The sequence below is a fragment of the Schistocerca gregaria genome, chromosome 2 (genome assembly GCF_023897955.1).
Source record: "Schistocerca gregaria isolate iqSchGreg1 chromosome 2, iqSchGreg1.2, whole genome shotgun sequence".
Taxonomy (NCBI): domain Eukaryota; kingdom Metazoa; phylum Arthropoda; class Insecta; order Orthoptera; family Acrididae; genus Schistocerca; species Schistocerca gregaria.
In genome coordinates this window covers 433,522,128-433,537,460 of record NC_064921.1, presented here as the reverse complement: position 1 = coordinate 433,537,460, position 15,333 = coordinate 433,522,128, and the positions used below count along the sequence as shown (strand labels likewise).

Below are 15,333 nucleotides of genomic sequence, written 5' to 3'. Positions count from 1 at the left end.
ATTGTCGAACCGTCAATATTATACCTCACACACTCTGTACGTATTAACGATACTACGAATATTTTGAGGGCCCTTAACGCTACTCATCAGTATTTTCACCACTGATTATACGCGCGCACTGATGGTCAATATACTGGCGGTTTGACATTATTGAACGTCTGAGGGCCTCAAGAATCCAAAACCGCGCAGCAATGCTCCAAAAGAGGGCACGGAAGCGTAGTGAAGGCATTCTATGGTAAATTTGTTGCGTCTACGAGTTCTGACGAAATCACCTTGTCTTTGGTTCGCCTCCGCAAGCCGTTTTATATGTTATGGTTCCAATTTAAGTAAATAGTAACTGTGACGGTTACCCACTTTTCGCACGACACATACGTCTCTTGAATCATTTTCCAACAAGTTTTGCGTTTTGATCTTTTGGTGATGCTACTAGATAGTAAAGCATCAGTTGCAAAGAATCGGAGAGGTCTGCTCAGACTGTGTTCTAGATTTTTCATACAGATTAAGAACAAAGGACCTATAGCACTTCGAGTTAACCCTTACATATTTCTCTTCACCGAAAATTCCCAGTCAATTACTATAAAATGTGAAATAACATAATACCGAACACTTTGATCTGTCAATGGCAACTGTCTTCATTTAAACATTTAATTAGTGTGTTCTATATACACTTACGGTCACGTCAACGCTCCGTCTAACCTCTACTTTTTCACCATTGCGGAAGTTGTTGGGTGTTTGGACTCACAAAATTAAAGTACTTTAACTCTACAATGGCAGTTCAAAAATGGCTCTGAGCACAATGAGACTTAACTTCTGAGGTCATCAGTCCCCTAGAACTTAGAACTACTTAAACCTAACTAACCTAAGGACGTCACACACATCCATGCCCGAGGCAGGATTCGAACCTGCGACCGCAGCGGTCGCTCGGTTCCAGGCTATATAGCCTAGAACCGCTCGGCCATACAATGGCAGTGTCTTAGAATGTTTTCATTTAGAGAGTTCTGAAACATGGTAAGCACAAATAGCAACAGTTAAAGCTAACTACCGTCCATAACACTTCGTCCCGTTTTGGAGGCGTTGGACCAACAGGAGAGAAGATTCCCTATAAATTACATACTGGATTTTCGTCCGAATTTTCATAGCCTAGCTAAGAGAGGCAAATGAACAAATTGGGAAGGTATTAAATTTAGCAGTACGACGCCTTGTTTCGCAGAAGAAGAAAAAGAAGGGGGGAGGGGGGGGGAGGAGGAGGAGGAGAAACAAGCAATTGCTTGAAAGCAAACAGGGTACTCAGAAAATTTAGTGGAGGAGGAGGAGAAGAAGAAGAAACAAGTAATTGCTTGAAAGCAAACAGGGTACTCAGAAAATTTAATAATTTTGCTCTCTTCAGGTATTAGGCGAAACTGCCTTTATCTCCTCTTCCTCGACACTTACAATTCCTAGCCTTTAAAGGGAATCTGTCACTCTCCCTTCTTTGTACGTATTCGCGCCAAAAGTCAGTAATTTAAGGGAAAATCTTTCTTGAGCAGCTACTGTTAGCTAGGTAAACGTAATGTCAGAAAGCTCGTCTCTTCAAGGCCTCGCTATTTTGCGCATAGTCTTTGCAGATTTATGTGATATTTAATTCAAGACGGCTCTCTTTTAATTACGTTCTAAATTCTTGACTTTTAGGGAAAGGAGAACGGTAGGAAAACAAGTGTTTTTCAACAAAAAATGAGAAAAAATTGGGAAAAATTGTTCAAATGTATTGCGAAATTTTTTGTGTAAAAGTAGAAACATAATCGATTAGAGAAATATTTGACGCGCCTACAATATCATGTAGAGCCAATGTAATGCCGATTGAGAAGTTAATGTACAACGTTGAACTAAGAATCTCCAGATTACCAGGATGGTTTTTGGTGGATTATGTAGACCGTGCCGTCTGCTGTTTTATGTCCTTGACATATTTCAACCATCTATGCCCGAAAATTTCAGGAAATTCCCAGAATTTTTCAGCATGAAAAAATGTTAAAGAATCCTTGGAGCTGCGGTGGATTATGTAGACCGTGCCGTCTGCTGTTTTATGTCCTTGACATATTTCAACCATCTATGCCCGAAAATTTCAGGAAATTCCCAGAATTTTTCAGCATGAAAAAATGTTAAAGAATCCTTGGAGCTGCAGGAAAGTGAATGCATGATACCGGGCACCGTTCAAAGGCGCTACAAGTGTGTGTGTGTGTGTGTGTGTGTGTGTGTGTGTGTAATATATTTATTTTCATTTTAAACATTTGAACTTTCTCACTTCTATTGGATAATCAGTAAGAGTCAGTTATGTTATTTACAGTCGTCTGCGGCGGAGGCAGTGTCGCGGAGAACTCTGACTACAGTACCTGCAACAGCGAACGGCCCAGCACCGGTAGCCCAGCGGACAGCACGGACGGACACACACACGTGTCGTGGCAGTGTACTCACGCTCGCGGCTCACGGACGACGCGCCGCCTCATCGCGTGCCGGGCCAGCTCACGTCGCCACCTCCCGCTGGCACACACTGCTCCACTCGCAGCCACGGCCTACACTCTGCAGCCGCACACGCTACGTCAGCACCATCACGCTCGCCAACCAGCAGCTTATCGAGTCCCAGCGCTTCCGCTCTTCCTGTTACCACGTAGCGCCATCTGCTGTCTACGTTTTGCACCCTCACCAAACGTTTCCGAAATTACTAAAGCAGTCACTCCCAACCGTAACTGTACAACAGTAAAAGCCACTGCAACCAAATTCGCTACGTCTTAATCTATACTCCACGAGCTCTAATTTTTCTGATTTTCTCGTCATTGTCATTTCGCGAGATCTTGACGTGTTTCCACGTGGCGGATTATTGGATTGGATCTGCACCTGTATACTCCATTTTGCAGAGGAAGGAGATTCACCCAACTGCTGTAATTTTCCTTCCAATGTCATCTGTAGACCAGTTTACGAAACCTATGTCTATTGAGAAGCAGTAAAGGAAACAAAAGAAAAATTTGGAGTAGCTATTAAAATCCATGGAGAAGAAATAAAAACTTTGAGGTTCGCAGATAACATCGTAATTCTGCCAGACACAGCAAAGGACCTGGAAGATCAGTTGAACGGAATGGACAGTGTCTTGAAAGGAGGATATAAGATGAACATCAACAAAAGCAAAACGAGGATAATAGAATGCAGTCGAATTAAGTCCGGTGATGCTGAGGGAATTAGATTAGGAAATGAGACACTTAAAGTAGTCAAGGAGTTTTGCTATTTGGGAAGCAAAATAACTGATGATGGTCGAAGTAGAGAGGATATAAAATGTAGACTGGCAATGGCAAGGAAAGCGTTTCTGAAGAAGAGAAATTTGTTAACATCGAGTACAGATTTAAGTGGTGGTGGTTAGTGTTTAACGTCCCGTCGACAACGAGGTCATTAGAGACGGAGCGCAAGCTCGGGTTAGGGAAGGATTGGGAAGGAAATCGACCGTGCCCTTTCAAAGGAACCATCCCGGCATTTGCCTGAAGCGATTTAGGGAAATCACGGAAAACCTAAATCAGGATGGCCGGAGACGGGACTGAACCGTCGTCCTTCCGAATGCGAGTCCAGTGTGCTAACCACTGCGCCACCTCGCTCGGTTACAGATTTAAGTGTCAGGAAGTCGTTTCTGAGAGTATTTGTATGGAGTGTAGCCATATATCGAAGTGAAACATGGACGATAAATAGTTTAGACAAGAACAGAATAGAAGCTTTCGAAATGTGGTGCTACAGAAGAATGCTGAAGATTAGATGGGTAGATCACCTAACTAATGAGGAGGTATTGAATAGAATTGGGGAGGAGTTTGGGGCACAACTTGACAAGAAGAAGGGACCTGTTGGTAGGATATGTTCTCAGGCATAAGGGATCACAGATTTAGCATTGGAGGGCAGCGTGGAGGGTAAAAATCGTAGAGGGATACCAAAAGATGAATACACTAAGCAGATTCAGAAGGATGTATGTTGCAGTAAGTACTGGGAGATGATGAAGCTTAAACAGGATAGAGTAGCATGGAGAGCTGCATCAGACCAGTCTCAGGACTAAAGACCACAACAACAACAACAACAATGTTTCCACTATCGTTGCTATACGGAGAAGGAAGAGGTTGTTAAGCCAATAACAAAAAGGTAAAAAGAAACACATATGAGATTTTCAAGTTTTTCAACGCCATTTTCCTTATTTTGTAAAATAAGGGTATCATTGATCATGTTAAGCACCGCAATTGACACCAATGTTACAACGAACATCATCTCACCTGTATTACTCCACATTTACGAGCGGTTATATTCGTTGGACATCTTCGGGTTGTCGAGTTGTGCTAAAGTCATGGCACAAATGGTCTGGTTGTCGTACGTTTATGTTAAAGACCAAGTCCAAAAGAAATGATTACATATATTCTGACGACCGCCTGGCGAGCAGGCAAGGCGTGCAACGTATAGGAAACTACCCAACCTGAAGATGTTTAACGGACGAAACAGGTCGTAACAAAATAAATGTGTAATATTACAGCTGAGGTGATTTTCACTAATCATTGACAAAGGATTTGACTGCCTGATCACGCCAAGCCGCAAATAAGTTGTACCAGCGGCACATAATGATACAGTTAAAGCTTTACACTCATCACAGTTAAAATATTCAAATATTCCCACGCGTATCCACAATATACTGTGCTGAGTGCACAATTTAAAAAGTATCATGATGTTCAACCATTTTTAATATTTGGCGTAGTATGAAAATCATATCCTTATTTTATAAAAAAAACGAAATGTTGTTGAAAATGGGAAAAAACCTTATACGAGTAATTTTTTACCTTTTTGTTTTAGACTAACAACCTTCCCTTTATTGGTAGTGAAAATATAAGATTTCCAAACCGATCTGCGAATGAAGTTCACAGAAAAACTGTAGCCTTCCGCAGGATCTATACCCGCTACCCAAAAAAAAGTATGATGTATGTAGGAAGGAGTAGAGCTTTGTCTGGTCATTCTTGGAACGTATGATCTCGGAATTTTAAGGGTAAACTGTCCGTAGACACAGAGAACGTCTTACTGCGACTGCCAACGAAATTTGATAAGCATCTTCGAAACGTCCCCAACCTTACTAAACGAAGACATGCGAAACAGATATTCTCTAGCTTTCACGTTGACCCTACCTGGTAAAAGTCGCAGACTGAAGACCAGTAATATTCTTCTCGGGTATGCAGCCGGATCATAGTTATGAGAAGTTCCGAGAAGAATATTATCAATTATTACGCCGGGAAAGCCTTTGAAGACCAGTACTCAAGAACCAGCTGAAAGTAGTGTTTTTTTTCCGCACGCCACTTCTCACGTGGATGAGCTGCATTTTACTACGATTCTTGCAATCAATCTCATCCTACCATCTGCTTTTTCTACGACTCCGTAACCAAGCGAGGTAGCGCACTCGACAGGAATCACATAGTCGCCTCGCTACCTTGAATTAGGTTTTTCGTAGTTCCCTTAAGGCGCTTAATACAAATATGGAGCGAACGCAAAGCTCGTGTTACGCTACTTATCAAAACCTTTACATCTTCATCTACACTCCGCAGGCCATCTTACTGAGTGCGACTCGGGGAACTTTGAGTAGCAGTGTCACTTTCCCCTTTTCCTGTTCTTGTCGTGAATGGCTCGCGGGAAGAACGACTGTCGGCAAGCCTCCGCGTGAGCTCGTATCTCTAATTTTTACCTTCGTGGTCTTTCCGTGATATATACGCAGGAGGAGACAGCATACTGATTGATTCTTCTAGGAACGCACGCTCTCGGAGCTTTAACGCCAAAGCCCGCCGTGATGCAGATCGCATCTCTAGCGGCGCCTGTCGCTGAAATTGGTCGAGCATCTCCGTGAGGCTTTCGGGCTTACTAAATGAACCAGTAACGAAACGCGTCGCTGTTCTCTGGATATTCTCTATTTCCTCTAGTCCTATTTCCTCCGGTCCTTCTTCACGAGTCAAGTGGTCCTTGGCCACTGTCAAGTGGAGACTGGTGTGGTTGTTGCCCTTATACATGGTGAACATTAATAAAACCGACAAACTGCAGGGACGCATTCTTGACTGAAAATGGAGGGAAAAAGGTCCTATGAACATGTGTCCGGAAATGCATCGTTGCCACGGTAGATGGCGCTTACGAATGAAAGTTCCTCGGACCACGTGCCGTGTCTGTAACCCAAAGATGATGATTATGCAGACTGATGATGTCCGTTCTGGTAAAGATTGCTTCGTCTATAAAGACGACCGATAACAGTAATGCCATAATTGTGATAGTCTGGTACAAAAACCATCGACAAAATCTTTCCCGTAGCGCGGAATCCACTGCTGATAATCTTCGTACCCGTTGCACGTGATAGGGATAGTAGCAACTGTCATGGGGGATACACGCAATTGTACTTTGGCTTGTACCATGTTGGCGGACCACTTGCCTGGAGCTTGTACTAAGGTTCGCCTCAATATCCTGTAGAACGTAGTCCTCCAATTCTAGTGTATGCGCAGTCCGCCGTTTCCCAACACGCCCTTCTGTCTGAAAGGACCCATAAACATACAAACGCCCAAAATGGGTTTGAAATGTTGTGTTATGTGGTTGGTGTCTGTGACGGTATTTCTTTTGGTACAGCCGTGCTGTTTCTCGATTGCTTCGATCTGCTTGGCCGTACACAAACACCAATCGACTTGATATAAAAGTTTTCTGGGTACAGTACCGAGTCATAATGAAAAAACTACTGCTGACTCAGAAGAAGGCCGCTGCAATCGTGGCCGAAACGTTGGTTTTTCTCCAGCAGCAGTAATTTTTACATTATGACGCGGCAGTATACCCAGAAAACTTTTATGTCGACTGACTCTGGCCGCGGAAGCCTACGCAATTATACCAATCGACTTGTTCCCGACATGAATACCAGACCATTCTGCTGCTTAAGTACGCTGCGTCAATCACACAGTCTGCACCACAAGGAACAAACGGCACACAGTAAGAGGGACTTCCATTCGCCAGTGCCATCTACCGTGGCAACGATGCATTTCCTGACACACGCTCATATGGCCTTTTTTTCCTCCACTTCCAGTCAGGAAGCCATTCTCGCAGTTTGTCAGTTTTATTAATGTACACCCCGTATTGCCATTTATTTGATGTCCCGTTAACGAAATACTTTGAGACCATCGTGCTGGACATGGCTCCTGCAAACCCTACTTGCATTTACCATTATGTCGACGACATATTCGTTGTACGGTCTCATGGATGTGAAATGCTGTCGGACGGTGCCTCAGCCACAGTGCTTACCGACAACCCACCCAGAAGGACCGGTATCTGCACGCTACCAGCAACTATCACCCATCACGTCCTGTTTTGAGGACCTCAAGGCATTGAGCGAAAGCAATTTCAGCCGCTAAAAACCTGCCGAAAGCAATGAGCCACTTACAGAAAATGTCAATAGAAAACGGCTACAACCACCATCAAATTTAGAAAGCCATTTCACCAAAGACTCGTAAACGGAAGCCCACTGAGGTGAACACATAGAAGCTTTCGTTTTTACCGTTCTATGGCTCAATATCAGGAAAGATAGCCAACCTTTAAGGAGTCCTGGAATCGATTCAGACTTCACAACAGAATAAAAAATTCGACAACTTATGAGACCGGTGAAAGATGATGTAAGCCTAAGAACGCCAGGAACATACAAAATACCGCGAGGGTGTGGACAGTTTCAAGTTGGACAGACTGGGCGCACTACAGAACTGCCCGATATACTACACGAATTCCCGCTTACAAACAGAGGTAGCAGAATATAATATGGAAAACAGACACCGAAATGCATTCGACGAAAGATTTATTACTAAACGAACAAATGATTTCTGGGACAGCGTTTGAAGAGAAGCGACCGAGATAAAAATGTCTGAAAAAATACTCAATCTAATCAGGACGGATGAAGCATTATCCTACTCCAGACGCAAAGGACGGTCCCTTCTTTTCTTTTTTAACAGATGCGCCACCTCAACCAACCACGAAAATTAGAAAACTGTACTTTTTAAGAACAAAGCCTGTAAATAATGAAAAAAAATGTACACAACTGGCCATTAAAATTGCTACACCACGAAGATGATGTGCTACAGACGCAAAATTTAACCGACAGGAAGTAGATGCTGTGATATGCAAATGATTAGCTTTTCAGAGCATTCACACAAGGTTGGCGCCGGTGGCGACACCTGCAACGTGCTGACATGAGAAAAGTTTCCAGCCGATTTCATATACACAACCAGCAGTTGACCGTCGTTGCCTGGTGAAACGTTGTTGTGATGCCTCGTGTAAGGAGGAGAAATGCGTACCATCACGTTTCCGACTTTCATAAAGTTCGGATTGTAGCCTACCGCGTCTGCGGTTAATCGTATCGTGACATTGCTGCTCGCGTTGGTCGAGATCCAGTGACTGTTAGCAGAATATGGAATCGGTGGGTTCAGGAGGGTAATACGGAACGTCGTGCTGGATCCCAACGGCCTCGTGTCACTAACAGTCGAGATGACAGGCACCTTATCCACATGGCTGTAACGGATCGTGTAGCCACGTCTCGATCCCTGAGTCAACAGATGGAGACGTTTGCAAGACAACAACCATCTGCACGAACAGTTCAACGACGTTTGCAGCAGCATGGACTATCAGCTCGGAGACCATGGCTGCGGTTACCCTTGACGCTCCATCACAGACACTAGCGCCAGCTATGGTGTAATCAACGTCGAATCTGGGTGCACGAATGGCAAAACGTCATTTTTTTGCATGAATCCAGGTTCTGTTTACAGCGTCATGATGGTTGCATCCGTGTTTGGCGACCTCGCGGTGAACTCACATTGGAAGCGTGTATTCGTCATCGCCATACTGGCGTATCACCCGGCGTGATGGTATGGGGTGCCATTGGTTACACTTCTCGGTCACCTCTTGTTCGCATTGACGGCCCTTTTGAACAGTGGACGTTACATTTCAGAAGTGATACGACCCGTCGCTCTACTCTTCATTTGAGCCCTGCGAAACCATACATTTCAGCAGGATAATGCACGACCGCATGTTGCAGTCCCTGTACGGGCCTTTCTAGATACAGAAATTGTGCGACTGCTGCCCTGGCCAGCACATTCTCCAGATCTCTCACCAATTGAAAACGTCCTGGTCAGTGGGTGCCGAGCAACTGGCTCTTCACAATACGCCAGTCACTACTCTTGATGAACCGTGGTATCGTGTTGAAGCTGCATGGGCAGCTGTACCTGTACACGCCATCCAAGCTCTGTTTGACTCAATGCCCAGGCGTATGAACTCCGTTATTATGGCCACAGGCGGTTGTTCTGGGTACTGATTTCTCAGGACCTATGCACCCAAATTGCGTGAAAATGTAATCACACGTCAGTTCTAGTATAATATATTTGTCCAATGAATACCCGTTTATCATCTGCATTTCTTCTTGGTGTAGCAATTTTAATGGCCAGTAGTGTACGACGTGCTCCCTTCCGGAAGGAACACTAAACGCATAATGCTTATGAAACACGGACCAGTACTGTTCCGCCCATATAAATGAGTCAGACTACAAAAAAAAACTTTCGATGCACCCTATGGGCTGTCTGTTGGGTGATATACACATGTTGCTAATCATTACCTTTTGTAAGCAACAGTGTACTCAGAAGATTAAGTCGTAATTTCACTTAAGAACAAGTCGGTATGATAATAAGGATCTATCCTACACTGAAGAGGCAAGAAGTCCGAGAATGTTTTGTACAACAAGTCGGTATATTGCACTTTTTTGCCTACGTATTTCCTCCCCTCTCAATGTTTTAAGGTATTTTTACTTTTTCGTACTGCGAGTTACAATGCTGTCTTGTTATAATTAGTTAGTGCAAAAATGTGGGAAATTAAGAAGATGACACTTGGATAAGTTGAAATATCTAAAGGTTGTTGAGAGTTTCAGAGGCAGCATTAGGGAACCTTTGACATGAACAGGGGAAAGAAATACAATAAAAGAAGAATGGGTAGCTTTGTGACATGAAGTAGTCAAGGCAGCAGAGGATCAAATGTGTAAAAAGATGAGGTCTAGCAGAAATGTTTGAGTAGCATAGGAAATATTGAATTTAACTGATGAAAGGAGAAAATATAAAAATCCAGCAAATGAAGCAGGCGAAAGAGCAAAAGAGAATACAAACGTCTAAAAAATGAGACTGGCAAGAAGTGCAATATGGCTAGGCAGGAATGAGTAGAGGATAAATGTAACGACTTAGAAGCGTATTTCACTAGGGAAAAGACAGATGCTGTCTACAGGAAAATTAAATAAGCCTTCGGAGAAAAGAGAAACAGTTGTATGAATATCTAGAGCTCAGGTGGAAAACTATTCTTAAGCAAAGAAGCGAAAGCTAAACGATGGGAGGAATGGGTAGAGAGGCTATACAAGGGTAATGAACTATAAGCCTATATTACAAAAAGGGATGAGGAAACAGATGAAGTTGAATCAGGAAATATGAGACTGCGAGAAGAATTTGACTGCTCTGAAAGATCTAAGTCGAAGCAAGGCACCTGTAGTCGACGGCATTCCGTCTGAACTACTGATCCATGGGAGAGCAAGCCATGACGAAATTATTCCATCTGGTGTGCAAGATATATGAAACAGGCATATATCCTTAAAAGTAAAGAAAAATGCAGTAACTCCAATTCAGAAGACAAAAGGCGCGAACAATTTCGAACGTTACCGTGCTATTTGTTTAATAAGTCATGTTTGCAAAATACCGACACGAATTGTTTACAGAATAATGCCAAAATTTGTAGAAGCGGACCTTGAGGAAGATCAGTTTGCGTTCCAGAGAAATGTAAGAATATGCGAAACCGTACTGACTCTATTACTTATGTCAGAAGACAGACTGAAGAAAGGCCAATTTATGTTTATAGCACTTGTAGGAGTAGAGAAAGCTTCTGACTACGTAAACTGCAATACATTCTTTACAACATGAAGGTGGCAGGGTAAAATATAGGGTACCAAATGCAAACTTCTACAGAAATCCGACAGCTCTAATAAGAGTGAAGGGTGTGACAGGGAAGCAGTGGTTGAGAAGGGAGTGAGACGGGCTTGTATCCCATCCCCGATGTAATCTGTACATTGAGCAAGCAGTAAAGGAGACCAAAGAAAAATTTCGTGAAGAAATATTTGGGTGTGCAGGTGAACGGAATGGGCGGGAGAATATAATATGAACATCAACGAAAGAAAAACAAAAGAATGTAAATTAAATCAGGCTACTCTTAGGGAATTAGATTACGAAATGGGACACTAAAAGTGGTAGATAAGTTTCATCATTTAGGAAATAAAATAACTGATTATGGCTGAGGTAGAGAGGATATAAAGACTGGCAATGCCACAAAAAACGTTCTGAAAAAGAAAAATTTGTTAACATCGAATATAAATTTAGATGTTAGGCAATCATTTCTGAAGGTATTTGTCTGGAGTGTAGCCCTGTACGTACGTGAAACCTGGACGATAAGCAGTTCAGACAAGAAGAGAATAGAAGCTTTTTTAAATGTGGTTATACAGAAGAAATCACAGCAGTGGGGTAGGTCGCGTAGAAGGTACTGAACAGAATTGGGGAGAAAAGAAATTTGTGGCATACCTTGACTAAAAAAAGGGATCGGTTGATAGGACATAATCTAAGACATAAGGACTCATCCATTTGGTACTGGAGGGAAGTGTGTGGGCGGGTGAGTAAAAATTTTATAGAGAGACAAATAGGCGAATAACGTACGCAGGTTGAAATGGATATATGTCACAGGAGTAATTCGGAAATGAAGAGGCTTCCACAGGATAGAGTAGCGTGGAGAGCTGCATCGGACTTGTCTTCGGACTTCACCACGAGAACAAAATCAGCGTTCTTATGAAATAATTATAAAAAGAATCAAATGTAACAAGAAAACTTCTCAAAATTGCAACACCCGCATAATTTGTATTTTTTGTATCTTTTATTGAATACTCTTTCCTCAATACTCTTTCGACCACAACAAATTGCTATGTACGGTCACTTGTACAGAAGAGGTAAAGTAAGCCTGCACTCTTATAGTTAGTGCAGTTCAGCAGAGCGCGTTCTGTTCCCAATCGTCAAGGAGACAACGCAGCTTGTGCACGAAGGGTCATTTCACACTTAAGCCTTCCTCTCACGAAACGAGAAAACGCAAGTGGACGAGGAGCTGCTGACATCACAGCATGGAATTCCAGATTCCACTACACTGCGGAGCTCAAAATAAAGAATCTGGCTCTCAGATTTTTGCCTCGTGGAGAGGAACATGGCGACATCGTTTTTACCTCACAAGCAGAGCTTTGGAGCCACCATACTGCACAGACCTAAACTCCGTATTTAATATTTTTTTATTGCAGAGTATGCGGCATGAACATTAGCTTTTTCAAAGCGTTAGCAAATTGAGGATCTCTCGAAAACGCTTCGTTTTACTTACGATTTGTTCTAACAAAATGGCAGGAAGCTACATATTGGAACGTAAAGGCTTCCTGTAGTTGACGTTTTTAGCGTCACGACTAGTGTGCTGCAGAAGTATGCCAATCTCCAGACAGCGTATGCCGATTGCTATGTTGAAGCTGTAGCGAGGTTGAGAGTAACGTGAGCTCAAGAGTTGTGAAGAAAAAGGTAACAGTACCACCCAACTCCTTCCAGTTTTTTCTCACCTTTTGTTTCCAAGAAGTCTCTTGATTCTTTCTTATTCATTTGATGGAAGTATCATCGCAAAAGTCAATGTTGTTTATTATAAACATTGTATCTGATGTAATTTTTGTTGCGATTCCAGCGACTGGAATGTTTCTTCGGAGGCCAGAAATCTTAGCATGACTGCCAGTCTATGAATGCAACAGAAGTTACAGACTGGAAGTTTCTACTATTATGAAACTTCCTGTAAAATAATGGTTTAATGACTATCTCATGTTTGTAACTTGCCGGAAAATACCATTTTCAGTGATGGTGAGCGGCTTCTTCCATTAGAATGAAATTGCGACAAGGCCCCCGGTCTAGAAAACTCTGTGATGAAGTATGTTGTTTCAGTGTTGGTAGTCGGTGCAACATCGAGAATATGTACATTATTCAAGCGTGAACTGACATCAGACACTACTCCTTCTGCACCTTAACTACAATCAATTTAAAACCGAAAACTGGAGAAAAATTCAATTGAGTTAACTAGTAACTTCTAGCCTACTAGCATGTATTTCATATCGTTGTAAAACATTATGTAGTGTTCCTCTCCAGGCAATTCGCTGTTCAAGCCATCGATGAATCCAGAATCTTCTTGCCGGCCCTGTAATCGAGCGGTTCTAGGCGCTTCAGTCCAGAACCGCGCTGCTGCTACGGCGCCTGGTTCGAATCCTGCCTCGGGCATGGATGTGTGTGATGTCCTTAGATTAGTTAGGTTTAAGTAGTTCCGCGTCTAGGGGACTGATGACCTCAGACGTCAGGTCCCGTACTGCTTAGAGCCATTCTGAACGTCGTGCGGTAGCGTTCTCGCTTCCCACGCCCGGGTTCACGGGTTCGATTACCAGCGGGGTCAGGGATTTTCTCTGCCTCGTGATGGCTGGGTGTTGTGTGATGTCCTTAGGTTAGTTAGGTTTAAGTAGTTCTAAGTTCTAGGGGATTGATGACCATAGATGTTAAGTCCCATAGTGCTCAGAGCCATTTGAACCATTCTGAACCAGAATCTTCTTCACCATTTTCTTTGCTCTTCTTCGACAATCGCTAACTGAGTTAACGTAGGCTATTTTACGCGCGTCCGTTTTCGTAAAGAAACCCTGTAGTTTGCGATACAAATAACGTCGATAACTGCCGTTGGAGAGTGCTGAGTGCGCAAATCACGTTACCTATCTCGTCCCGTGTGCCGACGGCTGTCTCTGTGATGATAGATGTCCCGTCCATGTCCACGTCTGAGTTAGCTGCCCCGAGCTGTGTGAGGGCGGATCTAGAATGTGTGCGCACTCTCATCTGACGGCAAGAAGAGTTGTCTGAAGAGAAACACGTCCTCTGAATTGGGGTGCATCACAGTGACACCATCCGGACAGCCAAGTTCTGTACTAAGGCACAAACCAAGCTTCCTAACTGTCGCCCACGGTCAACACTAACAGCGCATGACCGCTACCTACAGATTACGGTTCGTAGGTGCCTGGAGGTAAATATTACAGACCTACGCTCACAGCACTCTCCGGTGGCAATTATCGGCTGTATTTGTCTCACAAACTAAGAGTGACCATCTTCAGGCGATCAAACTGGACGCTCTGGCGTCCATTGGAAAACCACACAATGCTGTGTACGGAGGTCAGACGGCAGTATCGATGTTCTTGTTGTGGTTTTCAATCCGAAGAAGGGTTTGATGTAATTCTGTGTAAGCCACTTCAACCCCGCAGAACTACTGCAGCCCCCATACAATTGAACCTGTTACTAAAGTCAAAGCTAGGTCTCTCTTTAAAATTTTTATCCGTTACACCACCTTCCATTATCAAATTGACAATTCCTTGATGCTCACCTATCAAACAACCCATTATTTTCCCTCAAAGTCGATTCAGAACTTCTTCAATGCTTAACCAATTACCCATCTAGACTCTGGCATTCTTCTGTAGCATCACATTTCAAAAGTTTCAACTCTTTTCCTGTCCCAACGATTTGTTTTACGCATTTCAATTCTTTATAAAACTACCCTCCAGAAAATACTCCTCAACACACAAATTTACGTTCGATGTAAAAAAATGTTTATCTTCCAGAGGACCCCATCGACATCGTGAGTAAACTGAGGACTGGGCAGCGTGAGTACAGGATCTTCCAACCTTCTACTCAGCTCTAGAATTAACATTTCGGCGGTGATTTCGCCTTTAAAAAAGGTAATGCATAAACTCGGTGCACCAATATCGTTACCATCTCTCTCCAGCAGTCAGCAATCAAATGAATGGAGTCGCCTATGATATTGAAAACGGTACTGAATGCTATCCAACAGTATATTTTAATTTCACGGCTATGGGAAGACGTGCATTTTTCATCAGACTGCCTTTATTCCCATCATTGCTTTGTTTTTATTTTGCAGTAACGTTTTTCCCCCCTAAAGCTTTTTTCTCCATTTTCTGCACCCTTCCAATCTAAGCCCTGACTCGTTTACAGACGTGCAAATGGTGCAATTTTTTTGAGGAGCGTATGTGGTATGGCTTTGGCAGCTTGGCTGTACACGAAAAGCAATTGACAAAAATATAAAATATAGTTTTCCCCACCTCCTAAAACAGTAATTCCAGCGCACTTACTCGAGGAGGTATGAGGTCAGTAAACAGCGAAATGGCAG

General features: G+C 43.1%; 1 protein-coding gene across 3 annotated transcripts in view; it reads right to left on the bottom strand.

The window, feature by feature from the left end:
- LOC126324835 (UDP-sugar transporter UST74c-like) overlaps positions 1-15,333 on the bottom strand; it is a 122,699-nt gene that overhangs the window by 68,175 nt on the left and 39,191 nt on the right. The window contains exon 1 of one of the 3 annotated variants that reach the window (XM_049995122.1): positions 2,367-2,528. The exons of the other annotated variants lie outside the window; for them this stretch is intronic. The gene's annotated coding sequence lies outside the window, so the exon portion shown is untranslated. Of the gene's footprint in view, positions 1-2,366; positions 2,529-15,333 lie in introns of those variants that run through there. 3 annotated transcript variants of the gene reach the window in all.